The sequence below is a fragment of the Pezoporus wallicus genome, unplaced genomic scaffold, assembly GCF_028554395.1.
Source record: "Pezoporus wallicus isolate ANWC-B61680 ecotype Strahan unplaced genomic scaffold, APGP_CSIRO_Pwel_v1 contig_2908, whole genome shotgun sequence".
Lineage (NCBI taxonomy): Eukaryota > Metazoa > Chordata > Aves > Psittaciformes > Psittacidae > Pezoporus > Pezoporus wallicus.
Genome location: NW_026642179.1, coordinates 3002614 through 3026186, shown reverse-complemented (window position 1 = coordinate 3026186; position 23573 = coordinate 3002614). Strand labels below are relative to the sequence as shown.

Here is a 23573-nt window from a genome sequence, read left to right as displayed (position 1 = left end):
GTCTTCAGGGAAAAAATACCCCATTTCAATGAAGCCTGTTCCTACTGTATCCCCTGGTATCCATTATGAGTTTCTACTAGATCACACATAAATTGTTGTACTGTCTTTGTATAAGGGTGGCAGCTCATTTGCTCTTTCTCTGAATTGACATTTATAGAATTGTCACGCTGGGTCAGAACAAGGGTCCATCTAGATTAGTATCCTATCTCTGACTGAGGCAGCCACTTACAGTAAATGAAGTGAAACCTCATGAGTGTGGAATGGCTTTTCCTTTGTCGTGGTTTAAACCCAGTCAAAGAGCTTGTTCACTCACTTCCCCCCCTTCTTGCCCTCCCCCTACTCCCAGAGGGACAGAGAGGAGAATCGAAGAATGCAACTCCCACAGGTTGAGATAAGAGCAGTCCAGTAACTAAGGTATAACACGAATCACTACTGCTACCACCAATAATAATAATGATAAAGGAAATAACAAGGGAAGAGAATACAATACCTCACCACCAGCCGACTGATAACTCCCCCCCTCAGCCTGACCAAGCACCGACTCATCCCTCCTCCAACCCTGCAGACTCCCAACCCTTCTGGCTAACTCCCAGTTACATCCTGGGCATGACATGCTGCGGTATGGAATACCTCTTTGGCTAGCTTGGGTCAGGTGTCCTGTCTCTGCTTCCTCCCGGCTTCCCCTCCTCCCTATCAGAGCATGAGGCTCACAAAGTCCTTGGCCAAACCAAAACATCCTTGTTATCAGCTCTGTTCCCGAGCTGAAAGTCAAAACACAGCACTGCACCAGCTACCAAGAAGGAGAAAAATGACTGCTACTGCTGAACCCTTTTATGTGCTTTCCCAGAACCTTGCAATCTTTGCTTTGGGACTTTCTAAGCTAGAAGTCACATCTGAACTAACCCTATCTTATAGCAGACGAAACTATTCTCCATGACTTTTTTGATTCCTTCTTGAGTTACAGTGCTTGTACAACAATAAGCAATATTTACTATTTAAAATCCATTCAGGACCTTTCTCCTATCCTGCCTCAATCATTTCTCTTTTTCAAACCGTACTCTTATTTTATGATTATGATAAGAGTATGGAAGAGCCATACTCTTAGATTCTTAGATTGGAACATGCCATAGCTCTTATCATTATAGTTATCACTTTATGGAGGTCTTCTTGAGAAAGGGCAAGCAGAATTTCATGCAAATGTTGAAGCATAGGTATGCATACACTTATATGTGTGACTGAGAGAGAACCTGGGGTTTTCCCTATTGATTCTTGATTTGCTTTTTACAACCACTGCCTAGTCATCTAATGTTTCCAGAGAGCTTTTCCTCAGATGCTGAGATGTCTTTCCTGAATGTTGTTGGCTCATTTAGAGTTCATCACTGTGTGTATAGAGAGATATGTTTTGGGGTTGTTTTTTTTCCCCTGTACCTTAACTTGTGAACATTGAATTCAGTCTGCCCAGAGAAATTCATTACTATGAACTCTTCCCCCAGTTCTTCGTATTATAATGATTATAATTGTTATAATGAGCGGTTTTGTGTCATCTACAGACTTTATCTTCTCACTATTCATTTCCTTTTACAGAGTACTTTTATGAATACGTTGAATGCTACAGGTCTCAGTATAGATCCTTAGGGTGGTACTCCAGAAACCTTCCTCTCTTGTGAAAACTCACCATGGGTCTGATGATGCTTTCGTTCATCTCCTGCTAATCACAAGAGAAGGTTCAGCTTAACATGTATCAGCTTCACTTCTTAAAGAGGTTTTAGTAAGTGGCTTTGTAGAGAGACTTTGGGAAATAAGTCTTCTTTGTCAAAACCTGATTTATAGGGATGTTGATGGGAGTTTTGTTGGCATCTTGCGAATTTTTTCTGTTTTTTCCATACTTCAAAAAAACTTTATAGGAGTGTTGTTAAAGAAGACTTTACAAAAAAAAAAATCACAATAATTATGCTACTGCTAAATAAAGTTCCAAATTTTTTATTTCTGTGCAGTGATCACCTTTATTTTCAGGAGTCATCTTTGGATTCTTCAGTAGCTGGTTTGTTACTGAAAAGCTTGGAATATTTCCTCTGATTGCCTTCCTGTGAGTATGATCAAAATGCCTCAGATTTCCTTGCCTGTGGTATTCAGAAGGGTTTTCCTGTATCAGGTTTTTTTTTTTTGTTTTTGTATTGAGACTTTTTTTGCCTGCTGTGTTCTTGCTTGTTTCTAGTGGGCTGATCCAAATCCCTCTGAAAATCAGCGGACAGGCCTGAAGTCAGACCTTTGACTCCTGTTCCTCTGAGACCACTGAATCTTATCTTGAATTTTATCTTTAGATAAAAATATTTGACTTTTTTTGTAATCAGTTTGTGGGTGTATGGCTATTCTTTTAATAGCTATATTTATTTTTTTACAGGATTTCAACAAGTTTTTTGCTTCCAGTGGGAGTCTTAAATCATATTTATTTGTGTTAAGTTGATGTGCTTGTGTGTTACTGTCCTGTTGTGCCGTCTTTTTAGGGCATGCAGGCTCTGAGGAGTCCTGTGAGAGTCCAAGTAGACATGTTTACTGACTATTTACAACATGTAAGACTTAAACATTTTTTACAAACATTGTTCTTTCACTGCCAAAGCAAGTAAGGCCTCACAAACCATTTAAAAGAAGTGTTTATTATGTGTGTAAACTTTAGCCCCTCAGTGTACAGAAATTCCAGGCTGGAGACAAACTGAGAACTGGTTGTAAGTTTAAGCAGTGCCTATGACAGCAGACTGATGGGGTCAGAAATATCGCACCAGGGTCAAGGCAACTCCCTTAGATACTGTCATCTCCAGTTCAGCGTACAATGAGCTGCTTACTCTTACTGATGAGTGACCATGTTCTTTGTGTGCCTGGACCTCCCCTGTACCTTTCCTCCATTCCTCCTCTTTTTGCCAAGAGCATTGTGGAGGAGAGAGACTTAGTAGTAGGCTGAACACTAGTTGTGTTGCCTTTCATCTCCAGCAGCCTTCTCCCCCACATCAGAAATGCTGGGTCTGGGCCTGTTTTAGCTGGTTTTGTCATTGTTCCTGAGGAGGATAATTCTTAACTTTGCCTACACTTCCGAGAAGGTTTGTGTAAGTGCCTGAATGGGCTGATAATGGTTTAAGGCTGTTGTCTGCCCTGATTGCCATTTTGGAGTTCTTCATTACTTTCGAGCCTTTGCAGGGAGAATATTTAAGGGTGAAGCCATATACAGTCTGAGATTTCCAGTTTGTAGGAAATGCTGATATTCCAAAATTAGGATTTCTTTCTGATTCATAACCAGCCTAAATGTTCTAAGACTTGTCACGAAACACTTCTCCCGGTGAGATCACTGAATTTAAGTTCTCTATTGTTTCCTTGCATGGTGCCTTTATGAGGTATGTAAATTCCTTTAAAATTTGACCCAAGGAGAAAGAGGCCATACTGGCCAAAAGCAAATGGGATCAGAAATGCAAGTGCTCAGCCACCATGCTTAGGATAGGATGTTCAGAGAGAGCAGTGACTGCCCTCCAGAGTTTTTCTTACAGCTCAGCAGCTGGAGTTCTATTTGTAGACATGTCTGAGCATGCAGACTGTGGTGTTGAAAAAAGGCACTTCAGTCCCCCAAAACTAAGACTGTGCTTCAGTGCATTTCTGAGCTGGTGCTACTGTCTTGTTGTGGTGCATAAATGGCATCTGTAAATCTGTTCCTCAGGGACTCATTCATCTACTCCAAGTGTAGAATGAAGGTGAGTGTCATCTGTTTTGTACTGAAGTCCCCATGGTGCTTGCCCAGCGCTTGTCAAAGTGGTGGAAGAATTCTGTCATGAAGGGGAGGAAAGGCAAAATTTGATAATACCTTCCACACTTAACCTCCTGTTTCCACACTGTGAAGCTAAGTAGGAGGGTGGTTTTTAGGGGACATGAATGAAAATACCAGGAGAAAGGCCATTTTTAAAGTTGCCTTTAGAAAATCCTTAAAGCAAAGGTTGTTGACCAATACACTCAGTTAGAAATGAAGGAACAAGTATTATCTCAGTAAAGTACTGGAAACTAGGCACATATCTTTATCTTAGTATAACAAGCAGTAATACAGTTTAGTATTATCATGACAGTCCTGTAAGTTTTCTGTTATTTCTTAAGTACAGCCACATTTGACTTTGGAAGACAATCTGAGAAACGCTTATAGAAATTGTTTTAAGAAATAAATGATACCCTGTAAGGTTCAGGTTCAAAGTCATTGGCTAGTGATGACCAATTATCTTCCTTGAAAGGAAATGTATATTTTTTTAAAAGTCAAGATGTTTGCCATTAGGAAATACTCTGTGAGAACTGTTTTGGTCAGCTTTTCTTTTAAATATTCAAGACTGAAAGCATTTCTGTAGAGTTTCTGAAGACATTTTTCTATGGCTTTATTCTTATGAATTAAATCAAAATGAGCGTAGGGTCTTCCTTCTCTCATCTATTCTTTCTACTGCTTGCAAGTGGAAGTGCAGCAGTCAATCTTGCCTGAGTTTCCCTGTAGCTTTAGGGACTTCATATGACCTCTATGTGCAGTCAGGGCATTTTCTGGTAACAGCTCTTGTGTGAGAGATGAGAACCTGGTGCTTTTTGCACTGTGCTGCATTCCTGAAGAGCTGTTAAAGACAGCTGTTTGGAGTTTTGTTTAGTTTAATACCAGGGGATCAAGCCTGGGAAGTAGTAGTGTAGTTCTCACTGGTGCAATTCACAGCCCCATGAAAATGTAAGGTTGTCTTTGGCTGCCGATCCCAACTGGTGGTCATCTTTTGCAAGTAAAATCTTATTACTTGTAAGAAATTTGGAGCAAACAGGCAGCTGAAACAAAGAAAACCAGAGCATTAAATGGAGCACCCGTATGCTTCATTTAAGGGTGAACCAAAACAAGTAAACCTGATGTGACTCATCCAAAATTTTGGATGAAGAACATTTTTTATTCTCCAGGAATTACACCACCTAGGAGTTGTAAACCTGACACACTGAATAGCTGAAGAGAAATCTGCTTCTTATAAACCATGCCTTGCCAGACAGAGGCTTAAGAACATTAGAAAAAAAAGAAATCTGAACAAGCACAAGGATCATATGTAGGGGCAGAGTCACTGCTGTGCTCAGAGTGAAGGGAGTGGAGTTGATTATCTGCATCTTCCCAGTAGGTAGACAGCAGATATAGTTTGCTGGAGAGGATGTGGCAGGAGCATGCTGCTCTTTGGCTCTGTTCACTGGCAAGGAGTCCATCAGAGAGCAATGCCAAGCACAGCTTAGGCACAGCAGAAGCTATATCTTTCTGTCTTCTGCACAATATTAACCTTCTAAGGCAGGAAATGCGTGTGCTGAGGGAAAGATAGCTGGGAGCTGGGATTCTTCAGTCTTCATTGACAACTGTGCTTTCTCAGCTCTGTCACAATAAGCTCTCATGTCACTTTAAAACTGCATTACTGATACTGCTGCTTTGAACTTCCCAGGGACACTGTTCACTTGGTGTATGTAAATTTGAAGAGGAAACCAATCTCTTTCTGATAAATGAGGCCAATTGTTCAGAACACTAATAATCACTATACTGCTCAGCATTAAAAAAGAGATTTTCCCTTGATTATGTTTCGATGATGCTTTCAGGTCATGAAAGAGCCTCAGTCAAATAACTCCTAGATCATCTGGAAGTGGGAAGTAGCTGAAATCTGAAAAGAATATCTTGTCTCCACCTAACATTGTAGACTTAGGTGCTGTGGAGGTGCTCAGAAGTGCACCATCATTTGTTAGATGTTTATCTGAACTGAGCTTGAACTCCCAGTCTCTGGAAGTTCCACCATGCCTGTTTCCAAGAAGAGCCTGATCTTTGCAGCTCTTTCTCACACAAGTGCTGCGGGTGAGAAGCTGTTAGGTCTTTGGCCTGACTCTCACTTTCACTGAAGTCCCTTTACACAGTTCAGGCATTCTGCTTTGGGGATGTTAAAATGAAAATAGATGACATTTAATAGCATAAATGAGAAACAGGTCCCTTGGAAAAAAAAGAAAAATGAAATTGGTCTTCCCTAAATTGTTGAGGGCTGACCTTGAAAAAGCCTGCAGTTTGCAGGCAAACTGGATTTTTTTTTTTTAAGGGAACATATACCCCAAGAGATTACCTGAGGCAAGTTATGGGCTTTTTAGCTTTCTTCTTACGAGAAATTTTTTTTCCATTGCACTTGGTACCCACATGTCTGTCTGAAAGCACTATTTATTTGTCGCAGAACTTCAAAAATACTGTTGTAATCCTCTCACCTTCTTTAGGATATCTTAAATTTATGAGATTTAAACATTTTTATATATTCTGTTTGTGTGAAACATGTTAAAGATTCCATTTGTATTTAGTTTTTTTTTTTAATGTGGGAGGCGATGTTTAAATATGTTTTGAGAAGGGGAGAGGCAAGAAAAGCTGTCATCCATCAACTGGTATTAAGTCCAACTTTGAAAGTTTGATACAAACTGAATCTGATTGTTAGTGCAGACATGATACAAATTAGCTGTGACTTTATGATACCAGCTGTTTCTCTGACAGGGTAAAAGGGCACATAACTAAAATAGCATCTTTTGTTGAAGGCAGTGTTTCCCTTTGTTAAATGTGGGAGCCTCAGGCAAGAAATCACAGTCCTTAGTTATGTGACATGTGCAGTCTACAACATATTCATGGAGCTTGGGGGGCTTTTTACTGATGTTTTTTTCAAAGACAAGATTAACATAAGTGTTCTATTTTTGCTAGTTTTGTCACCAGAAGACAAATCTCTTTCATGTTTTTGCCTCGTCTTAAAACTGAGGACAATCTAAGTGCTATTTTCTTTACAAGTATAAAGAAAATATTGAGCAGCAAAACCTGTGGCAATGCTGAAAAAAAGAAATCACAAATCTCAACATAAAATTGAATTAATTATTTTTATTAATTGATTCTATTTCAGTTTTTTTTCTTACCAGAATCTTCAGGGATTTTTATTCCTTACAAACTAAGTCGTTAACAAACTAACAGTGTTAACTGAGTATAGTTTTATTGAGTCAGCAGATTAGTCCTGAGACAGATGCAGGGGCACCAGAGCCAGCTCTCTGCAGTCACTTCTTGACTCTTGACTCATTTCTGGTGTTAGGTAGCTGTGCACAGCTTCCACACCATGTTGAGTGCCTGAGTGAAGAGGGTGCAAGGAGCCTAGGGGATAAAAAACTCAGAGTTGATGCACCTGAAGAGCTTTTCGTGGAAGCAGACAGGGGGTTCCTTTGTTACCAGAGCTCATAAAGCCCACTCATAAACTGAAATGGCTCTAAGCAAAGCCATTTGGGCAGCTTTATATTACTGTATACCTACGTCCCCACTGTCAATCTATATGACCTTAACATATCTCCTGACTATCTCAAGCAACATAAAGTTGGCTATAGCATCTAACTAAACTGAAACTGTGATTTATTAGGCAATCAAATTAATCATGCTTCTGCCACTTGACTAGAAGCCAGTAAGATTTCTAGATTTATTACATACTTCATTTGAATCAGTTGGGAATAGGGCGATCTTAAGAATGGAGTTATGTTATTAGTATATTAGTGTCTAACTAGGAGTACTACAAGGAACAACACTCAGGCTAGAAGTATTAAGACATTCAAAATCTAGGCTTAATATCTTATAAGCTTTCTTGGGTCAGTGGTTACCAGTTCCGATGCTAAAGTGAAAAAGAAAGTGTCTCAAAAGAGTTACTTTTCAGGACTGGATTGTGGGATTTTTTTTAGACAGGTGGAAGTTAGAATGACTTGATGATATTTTGGCCATGGCAGAAGTTGTCACACAAATCCTGTGTGTCTTTCTACATGGAGCAGAGAAGCCACTATAAAAGCTGCTATGTGAGATGGTAGAGATGAGAAAAATATTTGAACACAGAATTGCAGCAGACATATGAGTGAAAGGGCAGAGGTAAGAGTGTTGAAAAATGCTAACTGCTACTCATAAATTTCTTGGAATAAATTTAAAAAATAGAGTTCAAAAGGAAAGGTTAGGATGTAACAGATTTTGTGTTTTTCATGCATTAATGGCGATAATGTGAAACACAGAATAGAAATTTCTAAGCACCAGTAAATAGGTCTTGGTTGTTTCTGCTGCAAACATGCACTTTTACTATTTAGCATCTGTTTCTGAAATTATGTGATTTATTTAAAATGCTTTGCCATGATAGTTAAAGGACTAGAGAACATCTTGTTCTCATGAATGTGTAGAGTGGTATGTCAATAAACAAAGGTTCATACATGACATTCGATGGACAAAACCCAACCACAAGAAGTTCTACATTCTGAACTGTTTTTTTGTTGATGTAAAAATCCAGCTTTCTGGTTGTGGTTATGTCCCTGCAGAACTCGAGTATCTCCAAAGAGAGCTTAATGTATCCATTCCATTCATGCAGTCAGGCTGAATATGGGAGCACGTGGCTGGCTACGTGTGCTCCCATATTCCCGGCTTTTTGTGCAGACAAAGTAAAAATGTGCAGGAGATGCTGGAGTACATGTTTATCTGTAATGTGCAGTAACCATCAAGAAGAAAAAGGTCACATGGAAAACTTAAACCAGTAGCATTGCAGCAAGCAAATGATGTGTTATCAAATGTATGATAGCTGCAGAACCCATCATCACAACTGAATTTTATGGCCATAATGTCAGAACCATCATAGCCTCTTACAATACCATATTCAGAACATCTCATAATAACTCCCATAAGAGAAGGGGTGCTAGACCTCAAATCCCAGAACTTAAATTGGTCTTTTTATCTTTGAAAGTGCATTACTTTTAATGAAAAAGGCATTTTTCCTCATTTTGTTTTCTAAACTTTAGTCCAGTTGCCATATTTCCCTCCAAGATGGTTATATTCAGTGGTGAAATTATGTTGTCTCCTTTGGGTATCTGTGAGAGAGCAGGCAATATGTTGTCCTCAGCTGGGTCAGCTGCCTCACATTCCCCAAGGAGAGAAAAAATTGTGCAGTGACAGAGTTATGGTCAAATACGTGGGTACCATTTCAAGAACTCAAGGAGGCCTGGGACCACTGGATAACTCTCTTCATTCACATGGCAGATAAGAGGATATTCCTCATGTTAAGTTGCTCCAGGATTTATGGTTTATGATAAGGAAAGTCCCTTTACTTAAAGTGCTTTCTGTTTTGTAGATGCTAACCATGCATAATAACTGTGTGTTTCACGTTTTTATCCCTCTTGATGGCTCACTGCTACCCTCGTATTCCTTTGCGTCTCAACTTAACTCATAAGGGTCAGCAACCTTTTACTTTTTATGGTTATTTAGTACCACACTCTGTGACTTGTCTTTTTAGAAGGCAAAAACTCCATTCTTTGTGAGTAAAAGCAGCAAAATTTGACCTTGAAAGTGAGTAAACATTAAAAACTTGCTTCTACCAGGCAGTGGTACACTGAACATTAAGTTAGTCCTTATATAGTCTTCTTAATGGTACATATTATTCTAGTTTTCCCTCTTTTTCTTAACTTTTTTTTTTTTTTAGTCTCTTCCTTTCAGTTTTTTTTTTTCTTTTTCTTCCTTCCACCCAGCCCCATGCAGAGATCTATAAGCAGTGGTCTTGTCCATAGTATGAAAGCCAGCTTGAAAACCAACCACAAAACCAACCAGATTGAGCCTTGCATCAGTTTTAAAACCTTGCTTGAGTGAGCCAGAATCTCTTTACTTAAATGTCTTAATTTTCAAGCGGTATGAATCATGCAGCAACTGCACTAGCTCTGGGTAGAATATGTTGTACATATGTTTGTTCTTTAGGCAGTAAGAAGAGAATACAGAACTGGAGGTCATTTGAGTTACAACTGCTTGGGGGGATTTTTTTTTTCTTTAAAACATTCCTTCTAACAAATGCAGTTTAAATGGGTTTGTTTATATGGCATGGAATTGGAAAGGCCCAACTAACCAGGCTTTACACAATGTGGCCTTCTTCCAAATTAATCTAAAATATTTTAATCCCTCTGGAGTTTCTTTATCCTCTGCATCTGTGCTGTAGTGTAGACACATTTTTAACATTTCTTTGAGTAAAATTACCTTTCTTTCCTTCCAACTGTACTGAGCAAGGTCAATGGAGCACTGTTATATGCTATTTAAACATCTGAGATTCATCATATATCTGCACAACAGAAAGAATCATCATAAAATGTCTAATGAATCCCGACTGCTAGCCAAGCAAGGGAATCCCCTTACGGATAATGGGTATTAGAAACAAAGAATACATCTGAAATACGGTTTTTACACTTTAGCTTTATACAATTAAAAATTAAACTTCCCCTTAAGAAGGAGGCAGGGAATGATTGTAACCCCCCGGACAATTTTGGCAAAACAAACTCTATTTGAGCCAAATCCTGCAGTTGTTCCATGAGCTAAGATGGTTGTGGAGTCTGCCTGGGAATAGGAGGTCTGCTTGCCTTGTGGGACCAGACGGGGCCTGAGAGGGAGCCTGGAGGGGCTTCTCACTCTTGGGAAGAAGATGCTCCGATTCATGGTCAAGCTCCAGAGCTGGCTGTCTCAGCCTCTGGCTATGTGCCTATACTTGGTTTTAAGGCCTCTTTGTTTTCTAGTTCAGTAGCAAGTTTATGGGACTGAACTGATTTTACTACCCAGGAACTGAAATACTGAGGGAGGCCTACGTGGTGTTCCTATTTCTATTTCCATTTTTATAAAATTATTTTCCAGGCATTTCAAAAGCCAGTGCTCCTCCTTCTGGTGCCTGTAGTTCCAATCAGTCTGAAATGTCCACAGAGATTAGATACAGCTCTGATTTGAACCTCTGAAGGAAAAATGATACGCTTGATGGCCTCTGTTCTGTGAAGGCACAATGTTTTAACACAGGACTTTTTTTCTCATTTCTGACATCCTGCAGGGACTGCAGAGAAATAAGCTTCTCTGCCAGCCTTCTCCTTGTTCTTAATCCTAGTGTCCTCTGATTTTCCCAACTATTGTGTGCAGTGCTGGTCTCCTGCACAAGGGGCTGCAGGGCATAAATTGTGGGATGGCATACCACGATAATGGTGGTCTGAATGAAGTTGTCCACTAAAAATCAATCAACCCAGGCTGTCCCTGCTTTTGAATGAAGACCCATACCTACCCTAAACACACTTTCCCTGTCTTTTCATGTAGTCAGAGGTATTTTGGGACCATTGCAAGCCATACAGTAATGGAATAAATTCCAATTGCAGCAGGAGACCACATCAGAGGAAAAACTCATTAAGTGCCAAGGGCATTTCTTTCACTTTTCTTACTGGGACTGGAAAAAATTCCCTAAATAATACATCTGGATGTAGAGAAGTAGAGAGGGAAAAGATGAAAAACAATCCTTTAAATTCAGTAGGAGCCTACTTTGATGGCTTGTTTAATCTGCCAGCTGGCACAGTGTTGACTTCTTGCTACACATAGTTTAAGGAGACCAATGTAGTTCTTGGAACCAAGTTCATATTAAGCTGTAGAAACTTCAATATTAATAAATTGGCAGAACTGCTTTTTGGTACTTAACAGAAATCAAGAAACTGCTTAGTCATCTCCAAAGATATTCCTGTCTCCTTTTTAATGTAGATACCAAAATAATATGGATTAAAGCAGTAGTAAAGATAGTAAGTAAAGAGATCTATTTCCGATACGTGCAATCATATGTATTCCCTGGACATACGATTTGCTTTGGGCAGAATTTTTGTAATGTCATTTGTGACGCCATTTTATTTGAAAGAAATACCTTATGAGTTTGTGTCTTCCGCACTGTGGGCCAGGAGAAGAGCTGGTGCCATCTATACGTTGATTTTTATTTGCAGGGTCTTGAAAGTGGTATCAATAAGTGTTCTAGGGTATATTGCACAGGTATTTTATGTGACTTTAAGTGTTAATGCTTTGTGTGAAGGTATATGGGTGCAAACTTGAATCGCAGTGTCAGCTGTATATCTAACATTTATACTTTCTATTCCTAAATGTTAGGCTACATCAAGAAGCATGTCTTCTGTTTTCAATTACTTTCAATATTGGAAAAGCAAAGGGGCAAAAATTTAACTGCAGACCAAACTTTTATGTTTAGGGAATCCTTTAATAATATCTGAAGTGACACTTGCCAGTATTTACAAGTTGTAAAGGTTTTACTTGGTCTAGGTAAGCACTGAAAAATCTGGTTAGTTTACTTGGCTTTTATTTTCTTTGTTAATTTTAAGGGTGCAAGCTATTTTTAGTATTTTTATCTGGGATATGGGTTGTAAAAATCCTCCAAGTCTGCAAGCATTGTGGTCTGTGATTTTAGTTTGATCCTTCTCTGTACATCGTTTCCAGAGTCTACTTCTTTTTTCAGACCTCTTTTACCATTCTTGCCTCTGTTTCCTTGCCTTCCTAATGTTTTTTTCCACATATTTAATAGGGTATCCTTGCAGAGGCTGTCTCTCTAGTAATACTCCGCTCCTGTAAAGCCGTCAGATCTGGTGAATTGTGAAGCGTCCGCTATCAGGAGGCCGCAGTGCACACATGCCAGTCATAAGTGCAATTATTTCTGCTTTCTTCATTTTGAAGAAGGCATAACATTTGAAGGCTGAGTTCAACAATTTTTTTTCCAGCTAGGACATAACTAAGGATGAGGTGTCTGAGTTATAAAGTATTATTTGCACTGTATATATAGACTGCTTTCCTATGTAGACCATTTACAAAGAGATTGGAAATTGTCCACCTTTGTCTGTCTGGTTTTGGCCAATGCTTTGTACACATACCTTGTGTACAAAGACCCTGCTCTGTGGGTTGACTGCAAAAAATTTGCTCCATATGCCTTTGGTGCCTGGAACTTAGACTGTGAGCAGCCCTGTGTGCTCTGTGTCTCATTCTGAGCTGGGTGGACCCTTCATGGCAACAAGGGAGGCTGGAGGAGACCCCACAGGGGTTTTGGATCCTTATGAAAGAGGACTTAGGGAAAGGTAGCAGATAATGCATGGTGCAGAGATTTGTTTATTTTTTTTTCTTCCATTTATTTTTTGAAGGAAAATGAAACATTTTCTTTTCTGGACCACACAGACATTGTCTGAGGCACTGTTCCCCCAAAAAATCAGACCATTTATTGGCTTGATACAGTGCTCAACTGTAAGCTTCATTTGTCACATTAATACAAAGAAAGTATGTATGTCTGTGTACTCTCAGTATTAAGTACACGGGATTCTGTCAGGCCCCACCTGTCTTGTTTAATTGACTCTGAGCCAGGCTCTGTTGTAAGTTTTGGCAGTGATGGTCCCCTGCAGGGTGAAGCAGCGCACAGTCACACACAAAGTTATGGATGTACTGATGCATTGCTGTCATGGTGTTTGCCTGCAATAAGTGTTTGTGCCTCAGTGTCTAGATAGCAGTCAGATTATTATCCAGATTATTCAACAGATCCTCTGTGCAAGTCTCTTGAGAGAAGCTGGCAATATATTAATCTTGCTATGTGAGGTTTTATGCTGGTTCATGCACAGCATGTGAGTGTGTCATCTTACCTACTGTTTTTTTTGTTGTAAGAAAGCCTTACTACTGTTGGGTCTTCTGGTTTGGTGACGTTGTGTTTAGTGTTTCCTTACTTTCACTTAAACTCAGCATCATGTAGGGTCTATGACAGAAACTTCAAATATGCAAATGGCTTGGGGAGCATCTATTTTGCAGTACCCTATTTAAGCTGTCCTGTTAAAGGCTTCACAGTTTTGCTGCCATGCTGTACCTCTTTGAAGCTGGTGCTGACCCCATGCTTCAATTTTCAACCAAAATGACACAGAATTGCTGCTCATTAGAGATAAATTGATATAGCTACTTGGCAAAAACCAATCTGGGTTTCATTTGTAAAAGTGACTTTCAAAGTGTGAGCTGGAAAAACCCCGGAGAATTTTCTGCAGCTGGATCCTTTCCGGATGGAATTCCACACAATTCCATGGTGCTCTGCCATTGAATAACTGGACTTTCAGCTGCAGTGTATCTGTCACGGTGACGTGCATTGCGTTTGTGCAAAGAAAGCATACAGATACTGGGGGGGAAGATGAGTTAATTGAAGTTCAGGAGCAAAAGGTGAGACCTTGAAAATTTGTCATTCATTTCTTCTGAGGAACTGGTTGGATTCAAAATACTTGGTGTCTCTCAGGGCAGAACTAGTAAAATCAGCAAACCAAAGACTTTAGGGGTGTGTCTTTTTGTAGTGTTAATGTTTTCTTTAAAGATGCAGGGATGACAACTTAAACTTGGTATTGTTGCTTATTGCTGGTTCAGTAGAGCAAGCAAGAGACCCCTCAATTCTCATTAGAGTTTTGTGATGCTTAGCAGTAGGCAGAGCTGAATCCTAGGGCTGCATGTTTTAACAGGAAAAGAAACAGGGTTGAAAATACAAAAAAGAAGGCAGAGTAAGCTGGCTGCATTGTATCTTTATATTATTTTCTATTACTTTTTTATGACTGACTATGTAGCTTAATATATCATGATTCTGTATTTTGAAATGCATTCCAGAAAACATGTGGAGTTTGAAGTCTGGCTAAGTGAATGTTTCTGTTGGAGCCTTACCTTAGACTTGCTTGTACATTTTATTATTTTTAATGGCATTACCTTAGCTTTTTAATTCAAGACCTGGGTAATACATAGAATAAGTGTGAATAGGGTGATAAAATATTCATAAAACCTAATTGGAAACAAATAAGTTCAGACAACATATTGTTGAAATATTTCATGTAAGAGTGAAGGTCAGTAGGGGTGGTGAACTGAAAGAAGGTATATCTAGATGAGTTATTAGGAAGAATTTCTTCACTATGAGGGAGGTGAGGCACTAGGAACAGGTTGCCCAGAGAAGCTGTGGATACCCGCTCCCTGTAAGTGTTCAAGGCCAGGCTGGATTGGGCTTTTAACAACCTGGTCTAGTGGAAGGTGTCCCTGCCCATGGCAGAGGGTTTGAACTAGATGATCTTTTGATTCAAAACCCAACCGGTCTATGATTTATAGGGAAAGAGGAAATACATTCTCCTCTTTAATATGTCTTGATCATCTGAGCCGGGCCTAATCTGTTTCTTAGTGATGTTTGTCCGTCCTTTTCTATTGTTAAGAAACAAACAGTTCCTGACTGGAAGGTGGTGGCATGGGCACTGATTTTCTCCACTGAGATTTCAGCAAGAGATGAAGCTGGCCAACAGCCAGGGCACAAATTTGTGACAAACGTGCAGGTGCAATGAATGCATGATAGGAGCATTCTTCTGATTAGATTAACATGATGAAGCTGAAGGTAGTCACTGGTAGAAGCATGTAAGAGAGAAGGGTAACTACAAGCCAGCTTCCCAGTGTTTGGATGCAGAGAAAATGTGAATACAAGTCAGTGTTTATTTTGGGACTGAGTACTTTTACAAAATGTTTTGTGGACTACAAAATCCCTTAGATTTCAGTGTTTTGAGATGGGGACCTCATTGTCATTACCTGGGATATTTTCACTTATGATTAAACAATAGTACAGAGCAATGCAATTTTCATCTGCCCTTTGTTTATATGACAAAGGCTAAGTATTACATCATTGTTGATGATATGAGTAAAAATAATTTGTTTCTCACAAGTAAGCATTGCAGGAGTGAAAGAAATTCTGCCTTTGCATATGCGTGCACAAAGGTATGAGAAGAGGAAGTAACCTATATTGGCATAATCTGAGATCAAACCGGTTTCTGACATGCAGGGTGAGCTCACTTATCCTTCTTAGTGTATATTAGATGAATTTAGCCTGTGAGGGTGGAATCCAGTCCTGATTGAAGTCTCTGGGAATTCTGCCAGGGATTCCAACAGGACCAGGATTTCAACTCTATTCTGTATATGAAAAATATTTCAGTATCTTCTGATCTTTGGGGAGAACATATTTGAAATATTTCAGAGGACACTTGAAGAAGAGAGTCAAGGGTCAATCCTTCTAACATGAGAACCAGTAGCTGTGCCAGCAGTTTCCAGCTATGTCTTGTTTCTTCCTTTGACTGCTAATGGGAAATGATAGACAAATGTCATAGAGATCAGGGGTGGAACCAGTATATGCAAATCCAAGTATCAAGAAAAAGCTCTGCCTGGCCCTTATGTCTATGTGCAGTAGGAGGAAGATGAGGAAGGAAATGGGAAGAGTGGAAATGGCATACCCACACTCAGCCTTGCCATGGGAATGGGGACTTTCCATTACAGTTGACTAGCTCTGCAATGATAGGTTCTACTGCTGCATGCTTGGGCGTGTATTGCAGTGTTAGCAGCAGCATGCTAAAAGTTTTCTGACACTTCTGGGATGGTGTAGCTCTGTAATGCTTCTTCCTCAGTGCTAAATTAGATCATGGATCCAGGAGATGGACCTGAGCAGGTATCTAAAGCCATGGATCTTCTAGTTGCAGACCCATGGAATGAACACTGTGACAGGGACAATGTCCTATAAAAAGCTCCTGGTCAACACTTCCATGTGTTCGCCCTACAGCAGCACGACCTGACACCCTGCAAGGACATGTGTGGCACTCATTGTGGTAACCTGTGCTGTAGCTGGGGTGAGTGAAGCCTGTTCAGCATATACTTGGATCAAGGACCTGGACTGTAGTGTGGTGCTGTGGACCACTAGTATGCAGAGCATAAACTGGGAATCTTTTGTGTATGTAATCACTATATAGTTTTGCTCAGGAGGCCACAGAGATGTTAACTAATAAGTTAATCAGGTTTAAAAATGCCTAACCAATGTAAATAAGCTTTTTTTATACATGTGAAAGGTGAGATGGAAAACATACCTAATGCCACAGAAACTATAACAAATTGTTTTTTTGGCTACCCTGTCAAAATACTAGGTAATTCTCTGCCTCTTTCTCATACTCAGTAGTTTGGACATACACATCTAGATGAAAGAGAAATGTTCTGAGAAGAGAAACCGGACTTTGAGCAACCCCCAAAGTTTGATTTTCTGTTGTTAAGTATGAACTGCACTCGGTTGGTTTGCCATTGATGGATTTTCCTTGGAAGTCCTTAGAAGTATAGTCAGATGAAACAAGCACAGGCTCGACTGGAATAAAACTGTATTCACATGACCCAATACATTTATTTTACATAAAGGCCCAAACTTTGTTTGGGAAAGAATAAAGCTGTTTGATGCAAGTGTGTGTGTGTGTGTGTGTGTGTGTGTGAGCATGTGCAAGAGTTCATTATCTGCAGTCAACAAGAATACTTGGCCAAGTTTACAGTAACAATTGCGGATGTGATTTTACATAAAGGAACAATTAAACGTAAGTTTATGGAGCAAAGAAGAGTTTCTTTAAATGTAAGCTTTGCTATTGGTACTATATGATTGCCAGCTATACCCAACATTTCAGATTAACGAGGTGGGACAATGGACAAATCAATCCATTGAACTCCACCTTTTGAATTAAAAGAAGTTGTGCCTGTTTCTGAAAGATCTGAGTGGCGCTGAGTACTTCTCATAGTGGAATTAAAAGGGGAGCCGGGAAAACAATTTCTGAAAGTTTTATGGCAGATTTTCATATAAAACAGATTTATTGGTTCTGACTAAAGATAGATAGATTAAGGAACTCTAATTTTCTCAGATATTGCAGTAGAATGCTTGTCATACCTGTACGTTGTGAGTGCAAAATTAAACAAGTAACACTTAGACAATGAGTGTTGCTTGCTGAGTTACTTTCAGCTGCAAAAGGGGCAATGAAGAGCTTCTCTTTTCATTTTTGAGGTAGAGGAGTTAGAAAGAAAGGATAATGGTAGTCCTAAGGATACAGCAGATGTCATGGCATATATCCAGCTGAAGCAAAATATTTGTGCTCACATTGACCAGTCCTTGACTGACATTTGAAAGGTCCATACTTCTACACGAGGGCTTTGGGACACAGGGAGAAAGGTAGAAAAATGGGACATTCGGATTAATGGAGTAAAGTTCACAAAGCTGTTTGCAGTCTGTTTATGTCAAGCTTTAATGGGATATTGGATCCTTTTTGTGTGGGTAAAAACTGAGGCTCAGCTCTTAAGGCCACAAAGTAGTAAATCAGAGGTAGAATCAAGCAGGAATATTCCCAGTTGCTGAGTCGCTGATTCACCCCGAATGTTAGGAACTGGGCCATGATATGCCATTGGATTCCTTGTTCTGCACTGTTACTTGACTTCTGTAAATCCTGAGGCTGTTTCTCTTTGCACCCCTCCTTCCTCCTGCTGCTTGGGATGCAGGAGGGAGGAAACAAGAAAGGAGGAGGCTAGGAACTGGACATCATTTCTTTCAAGAAGAAACACAGCATTGTCCTTTTTATTACTGTATTAGATTTGTATGGCAAAGTTTTGGTAGCTGGTGGGCTACAGCCATGGCTTCTATGGGAAGCTGCTAGAGGTTTCCCCTATGTTTGGTACAGCCAGTGTCAGACGGCTCCAAGACAGATGCACTGCTGGCCAAGGCCGAGCCCAACAGCGACAGCGGTAGCACCTCTGGGATAATGTATTTAAGAATGGGGGAAAAACTGCACAACTGCAGCTGAAGGGAAGTGGGACTATGAGAGAAGAAACAGCCCTGCAAACACCAGGCTCAATGAAAAATGAGGAGCAGAAATTTCCCTACAGCCTGTGGTGCAGACCATGGTGAAGTAGGCTGTCCCGCTGAAGCCAATATTGGTCCTTGGTGGAGCAGATCTCCACCTGCAGCCCATGGAGGACTCAGGACTGGGGCAGGGGAATGCACTCAAGAGACTGTGACCCCACAGGAAGCCCACGCTGGAGCAGGCTCTCGGAAGGACCTGTGTACCCGTGGAGAGATGAGCCCACACAGATTTGCTGCAGGACTTGTGACCCTGGTGGGACCCATGCTGGAGCAGCCTGTTCCTGAAGGACAGCACCCACGGAAGGGATTAACACTGGAGCAGTTCATGAAGAACTGCAGCCCCTGGGAAGGACTCGAATTGGAGCAGTTCATGGAGGACAGCCTCCCATAGGAGGGACCCCATGCTGGAGCAGGGGAAGAGCGTGGGGAGTCGTCCCCCTGAAGAAGAAGGAGCGGCAGAGACAGTGTGTGTTGAATTGACCACAACCCCTGTTCCCTGCTTCCCTGCACCACTTGACTGGGGAGGGTGTAGAAAACTTGGAAGTAAAGCCGGAAGAAGGAAGGGGTGAAGGGAAGGTGTTTTTAATATTTATTTTTTATTTCTTGTTATTATAATTAAGCTATTTCATTAGGTTGAGTCTGTTTTGCCTGTGACAGTAACTGCTGACTGATCTCCCTGCCCTTATCTCAACCTGCAAGACTCTTGTATTTTCTCTTACCTGTCCAGTTGAGGAAGGGGAGTGACAGAGCCACTTAGCTGGGCACCTCATGTCCAGCCACAGTCAACCCACTATAATTACTCTAGGTCTCATCTGTGCTCCCTGCAGGTCCTAAAATTTCTACCACCTCCCATGGAACTGGAGTCCTACAACAGTGCAGGATGAAGCTATGTTCTGCCATGTGCTGGTTTTGACTGGGTTAGAGTTAACTCTTTAATGAAGAATAGGCCAAACTACTGAGAAGGGGTCTGGCAAGAGCTCTGATTCATGATATCTGCATGGGCAGTCATCATGACTTGCAATTTGCTTAGCAGTTGTCTGCATGAAGTTTGCCCTGGGTATTCACAATGCTGGAGCAGTGAGTGATCCCATGTTGTGGAAACAGGCATGGCTTTCATCCTTTTTGGGCCTGAAGGTCACCAAGAGGAAATCTGTAATTGTGTCATTGTACTGGAAGGGAAACAAGATGGCATGTGCTGGCACAATGCTGCCACCAGACATGGCCAGCATAGAGCCCTGTGCAATACACAGCCATGCTAAATTAGGGAATATGCTGTGGCTTGAAGTTTCCTGGCTCAACTAGGTTGAAGCTAGTGCAGAGGCTCAGCATAAACATCGCAGTCTGGGAGCTTGTTCAGAGTAATGGTAAGGTGACTGGTAAGTCTTGAAAGAAAGACATGTCTGTTTGTTAAGAACCTGAGTAGCAGTCTGTATTTTCACTTGCTTATTATCAGTCTAGCTCATCTGTTTTTAAGCCCCCCAGGTGCTGAGTTGTCTCTGAAATCAGTGATGGGAATAGGGTGAGGATAATATTAAATCTGAGTAAGAGTAGGAGGCTATTTTATTTTCCATACTGGAATTATACAGATGTGTGATTGTGTGTATATTTCTACCTAGCCAATTTATTACTTGTTTTCAAAGAGCATATTCATGTTAATTGCTATTATTTTGTCATATATTTACAATTACTGTGCATTCCTCTGATTTTTCTACCTTGAGGAAAGCTGGAAGAAGACAAAATTTTAAATTCTCTCATGGGATGCAACAAAAAGAGGAGAGGGATTTTCATGTGTGAGTTTTGTACCAAGAGAGTTTAATTAGGGCTGTCCTTGAAGGAAGCACTTTTTAGTAAGACAATGAAAAGCTTAACTAATTTTAGCAATAAACCATTGTCAAATGAAGATCAAAGGCATTATATGAAGTGCAGAGTTTAAAAGGAGAGAACATAACTGGTGCTGCTTTTGAAATGAGTGGTTTTGTGGGGAGATGGTATTTGCAGGGCACATACTTTGCTATGATTCTGATTCAAGTAATGGGGCAATAATGTTAAATGTAGATAAGTTACTCTGCTTATCTGTCTTCTCTTAGTCCTTCATTGCATGTCTTTAGGAAGACCACATGGCTCATCAGACATCCTATGATCTCTAAAGTTTCAGTCTCAGAATTAAAGGAAGTAGGGACCCAGAGAAGACTCTTGTATCTGAGGTTGTGAAAAATCTGAGGTCCTGAGCAAGAATTATCTGCAGTAGTTTCTAGAAAGCATTTAGACAGTAAAAGTACAGTCAAAGATATTTGTAATATTCTTCCATAGGTCCCTCTTCTGACTCTGGTAGTGGAAAACTCTTGAGAGTTCAGATTCTTTCAGTATTATTTCAGTTGTGTAAGGGTTGAAAACCAAAATTTTTATATTTATTTTATTTATTTATTTTAGGCTGAATGAGTCGCTACTTTTAATCTGAAACAGTTTTCTTAGGGACAGTTTTTCTCTCTCCAGAAAAAGAGAACTTTTTTGGTCTGACACCAAATAATTACTAAAAATGTGTAAGAGGAAAAAAAAGGACATAATAAAAGAGTAAACCAATAATTTCTTTGCATACCTGGGAAGGTCACACAGAGAGATGTTTTCACATTTGGCTCTAAAGACAGCCCCTGGAGTGGAGCTGGGTAGTGTTACATTTAATTCCAGGATGTTTTCACTCATGAACAATTCTAATTCAGAAAAAAAATAAAAGCAGCATCAAAATGTGCATACTCTCAAAAATAGTTTGTAGAAAATAGCTCAAATAATTGGTATTTTTATCTATAAGGAAAACAATTTTCCATATTCTGAGAAGCAAGAACACTCCCAGGAACTATTTTATACTCTGTGGAGATAACAAATAGTTTTAGAGAGATTGATGAAGCTATTGTCCAAGTAGTTTTCAGAAGCTGAAAGATAACAAATCATTTTGGGAAAGATAGTGAACAGCATTGAATAGTTGACTTCTTCAAGTAGATCTCCTATCTAATGACTCATTTTCTTGCACTGATATGGCTCTCCTAACTAAAGGTCCTGCTGTTGACTTGACCTCCATTTCCCAAGTGTTTTCCTCATTTTTGAAAAAGAGGTTTGACTTTGCAAATCATCTGAATACCATGAAGGGGCTGGACCTCAGTCCTTTGAGAGGAGACACTATAATAAACCCTAAACATCCTCCCAAGACATCCATCCATCTGATCTTCACTGAACAACAGAAAAGCACCCTGGAGATGAAGAAAGATTTAGAAAGATTACAGAACTTCTCATAGCTGCTGTGCAATCTCCCTTGTGCTCCTGGGAAAGAAAGAGGGGAGGAAGAGGAGGAATAGTTCTGGGTTGTTATTATTATTCTCCCTGGCTTTCCTCAAGAGGAAGAGAGCTTAAGGTTTTGGAGTCAAGAGACGGTGCTGAGGACCATGCAGGAAGAGAAGGGGTGGAAATATTGGTTGGAACATTTGGAGGGGCATGGGGGAAATGTGGGTGCCCAGAATCTGGAACTGATGGTGGGGAAGGAGTGTATCTTAGTCAGAAAAGTTGGAGAGAGGGATGTACCTGGCTGGATAAGAAGTGATGAAGATGCAAATAAATCAGATGTCAAAGCATGCCTGCTTTGGGGATATAGAGTGGGAGAAAACCTTTGAGTTTCTCAGTTCTAGCATATGAGGTGTCAGCCTGACAGTCAGCTCTTTATATTTTAAATCCCAGACGACAGCTGTACTCCACAGACTAAATGTTGGTGCTTGGTGCAGTCTTAGCTCCTGTGGACACTGTCATCTGCCCTCTGTGCACAGAAACCCAGCCTGCTGCTTCCAACTTGCTCTCTGTAGTGTACCATTCCTCCTTTGATTCTTGTCTCCCAGTGGGGGGAACCACATCAGCCTTGCAACTCATGGGCCTTCTAGCAAAGGAACCAAGGCAGGATTTACTTGCACACATAGGCTGGGATGAAAATACTTCTTGTGAGAGAACGGCAGATTTGCTGTTGGTTGTTCTTCAGGGGGTACATGGTGGTGAGAGTAAACAAACACAAGATTTGAGAAAAACGTCTTGTTACAACTTGCTTTTTATGCATATTTTCTAATTGTACATTTAAAAAAGAGAAGAAAAAGGCAGCGGCAATTGTACAGTCACGATCAGATTTGCAAAATGAACATTCCCTTTGAACCTCCACAAAACAACCCCAGCCAGCCAGATGCGAAAAAAGTCACAACAACAACAAAACTTTAAATCCCCCAATCCAGGAACAAATCAGAAAGAAAAACACCCCCAGGAAAAGTAAACTAATAAAATAACCTTCACAAAACCCCTGCCCTCAGCAATGTTTTAATCCAAAAAAGGGGGCAGAAAAAGCCACAGATTCCCTTAAGTCATGAGAGGCTTTGCTACTGCCAGTGATTTTATGGGGAGGGCGGTTGGACGCTGCACCGGCAGGCAGGAACATAAAGCCGCAAGACAGATCTACATCTGCAAACAGAGCACTTCAAATAATTTACAAATGCACCTTGGCTTCGTTTCTCTCGAAATGCAAGCAGCTCATAAGCTACCTTTGAAAACGTTAGTCTGCATCTGCATGCTAGCTTTCTCTGCAGTGTAAATGGCTGGTCTTTAAACAGGCTGGGAAAGGGTTTTTTGTGGGGGGAGTCTGGGGGGGTGGAAATCCTCTGAGTGCAGCGCCTAGGCTAGGATTGCAGAGGAAGCTGAGGCCTCCAGCCCTGCACAGGAAGCAATCTTAGAGCAGGCCTTAAATGCCAGATTCCAGGCAGAGTTTAACTAACCACTGACAGCTCTGTAAACAAAGCAGGGACAAAAAGAGAACAGCTTTCCCTTTTCTGGTAGTCATTTTTGGTTTGGGGGCTGCAGGGGAATTCTGTAATACTTGGCTTGATGGGATATAAACCAAGGCTGGAAAGGCTTTGTATATGAAGAGCTGTAAAGGGGAAAATATTTCATGGACTAAATCATAAAAAAGAAGGTAGGGCACGGGGAAAACGCGTGGATTAAACTACA

At 40.5% G+C, this 23573-nt stretch overlaps 1 protein-coding gene across 11 annotated transcripts in view; it reads left to right on the top strand.

Moving 5' to 3' along the window:
* CALD1 (caldesmon 1) overlaps positions 1–23573 on the top strand; it is a 253307-nt gene that overhangs the window by 136162 nt on the left and 93572 nt on the right. For 8 of the 11 annotated variants that reach the window (XM_057427895.1, XM_057427900.1, XM_057427892.1 and 5 more), the window contains exon 2: positions 1995–2086. The exons of 1 other annotated variant lie outside the window; for it this stretch is intronic. The gene's annotated coding sequence lies outside the window, so the exon portion shown is untranslated. Of the gene's footprint in view, positions 1–1994; positions 2087–7778; positions 7928–23348; positions 23539–23573 lie in introns of those variants that run through there. 2 more of the 11 variants (XM_057427896.1, XM_057427893.1) reach the window with 2 other exon arrangements.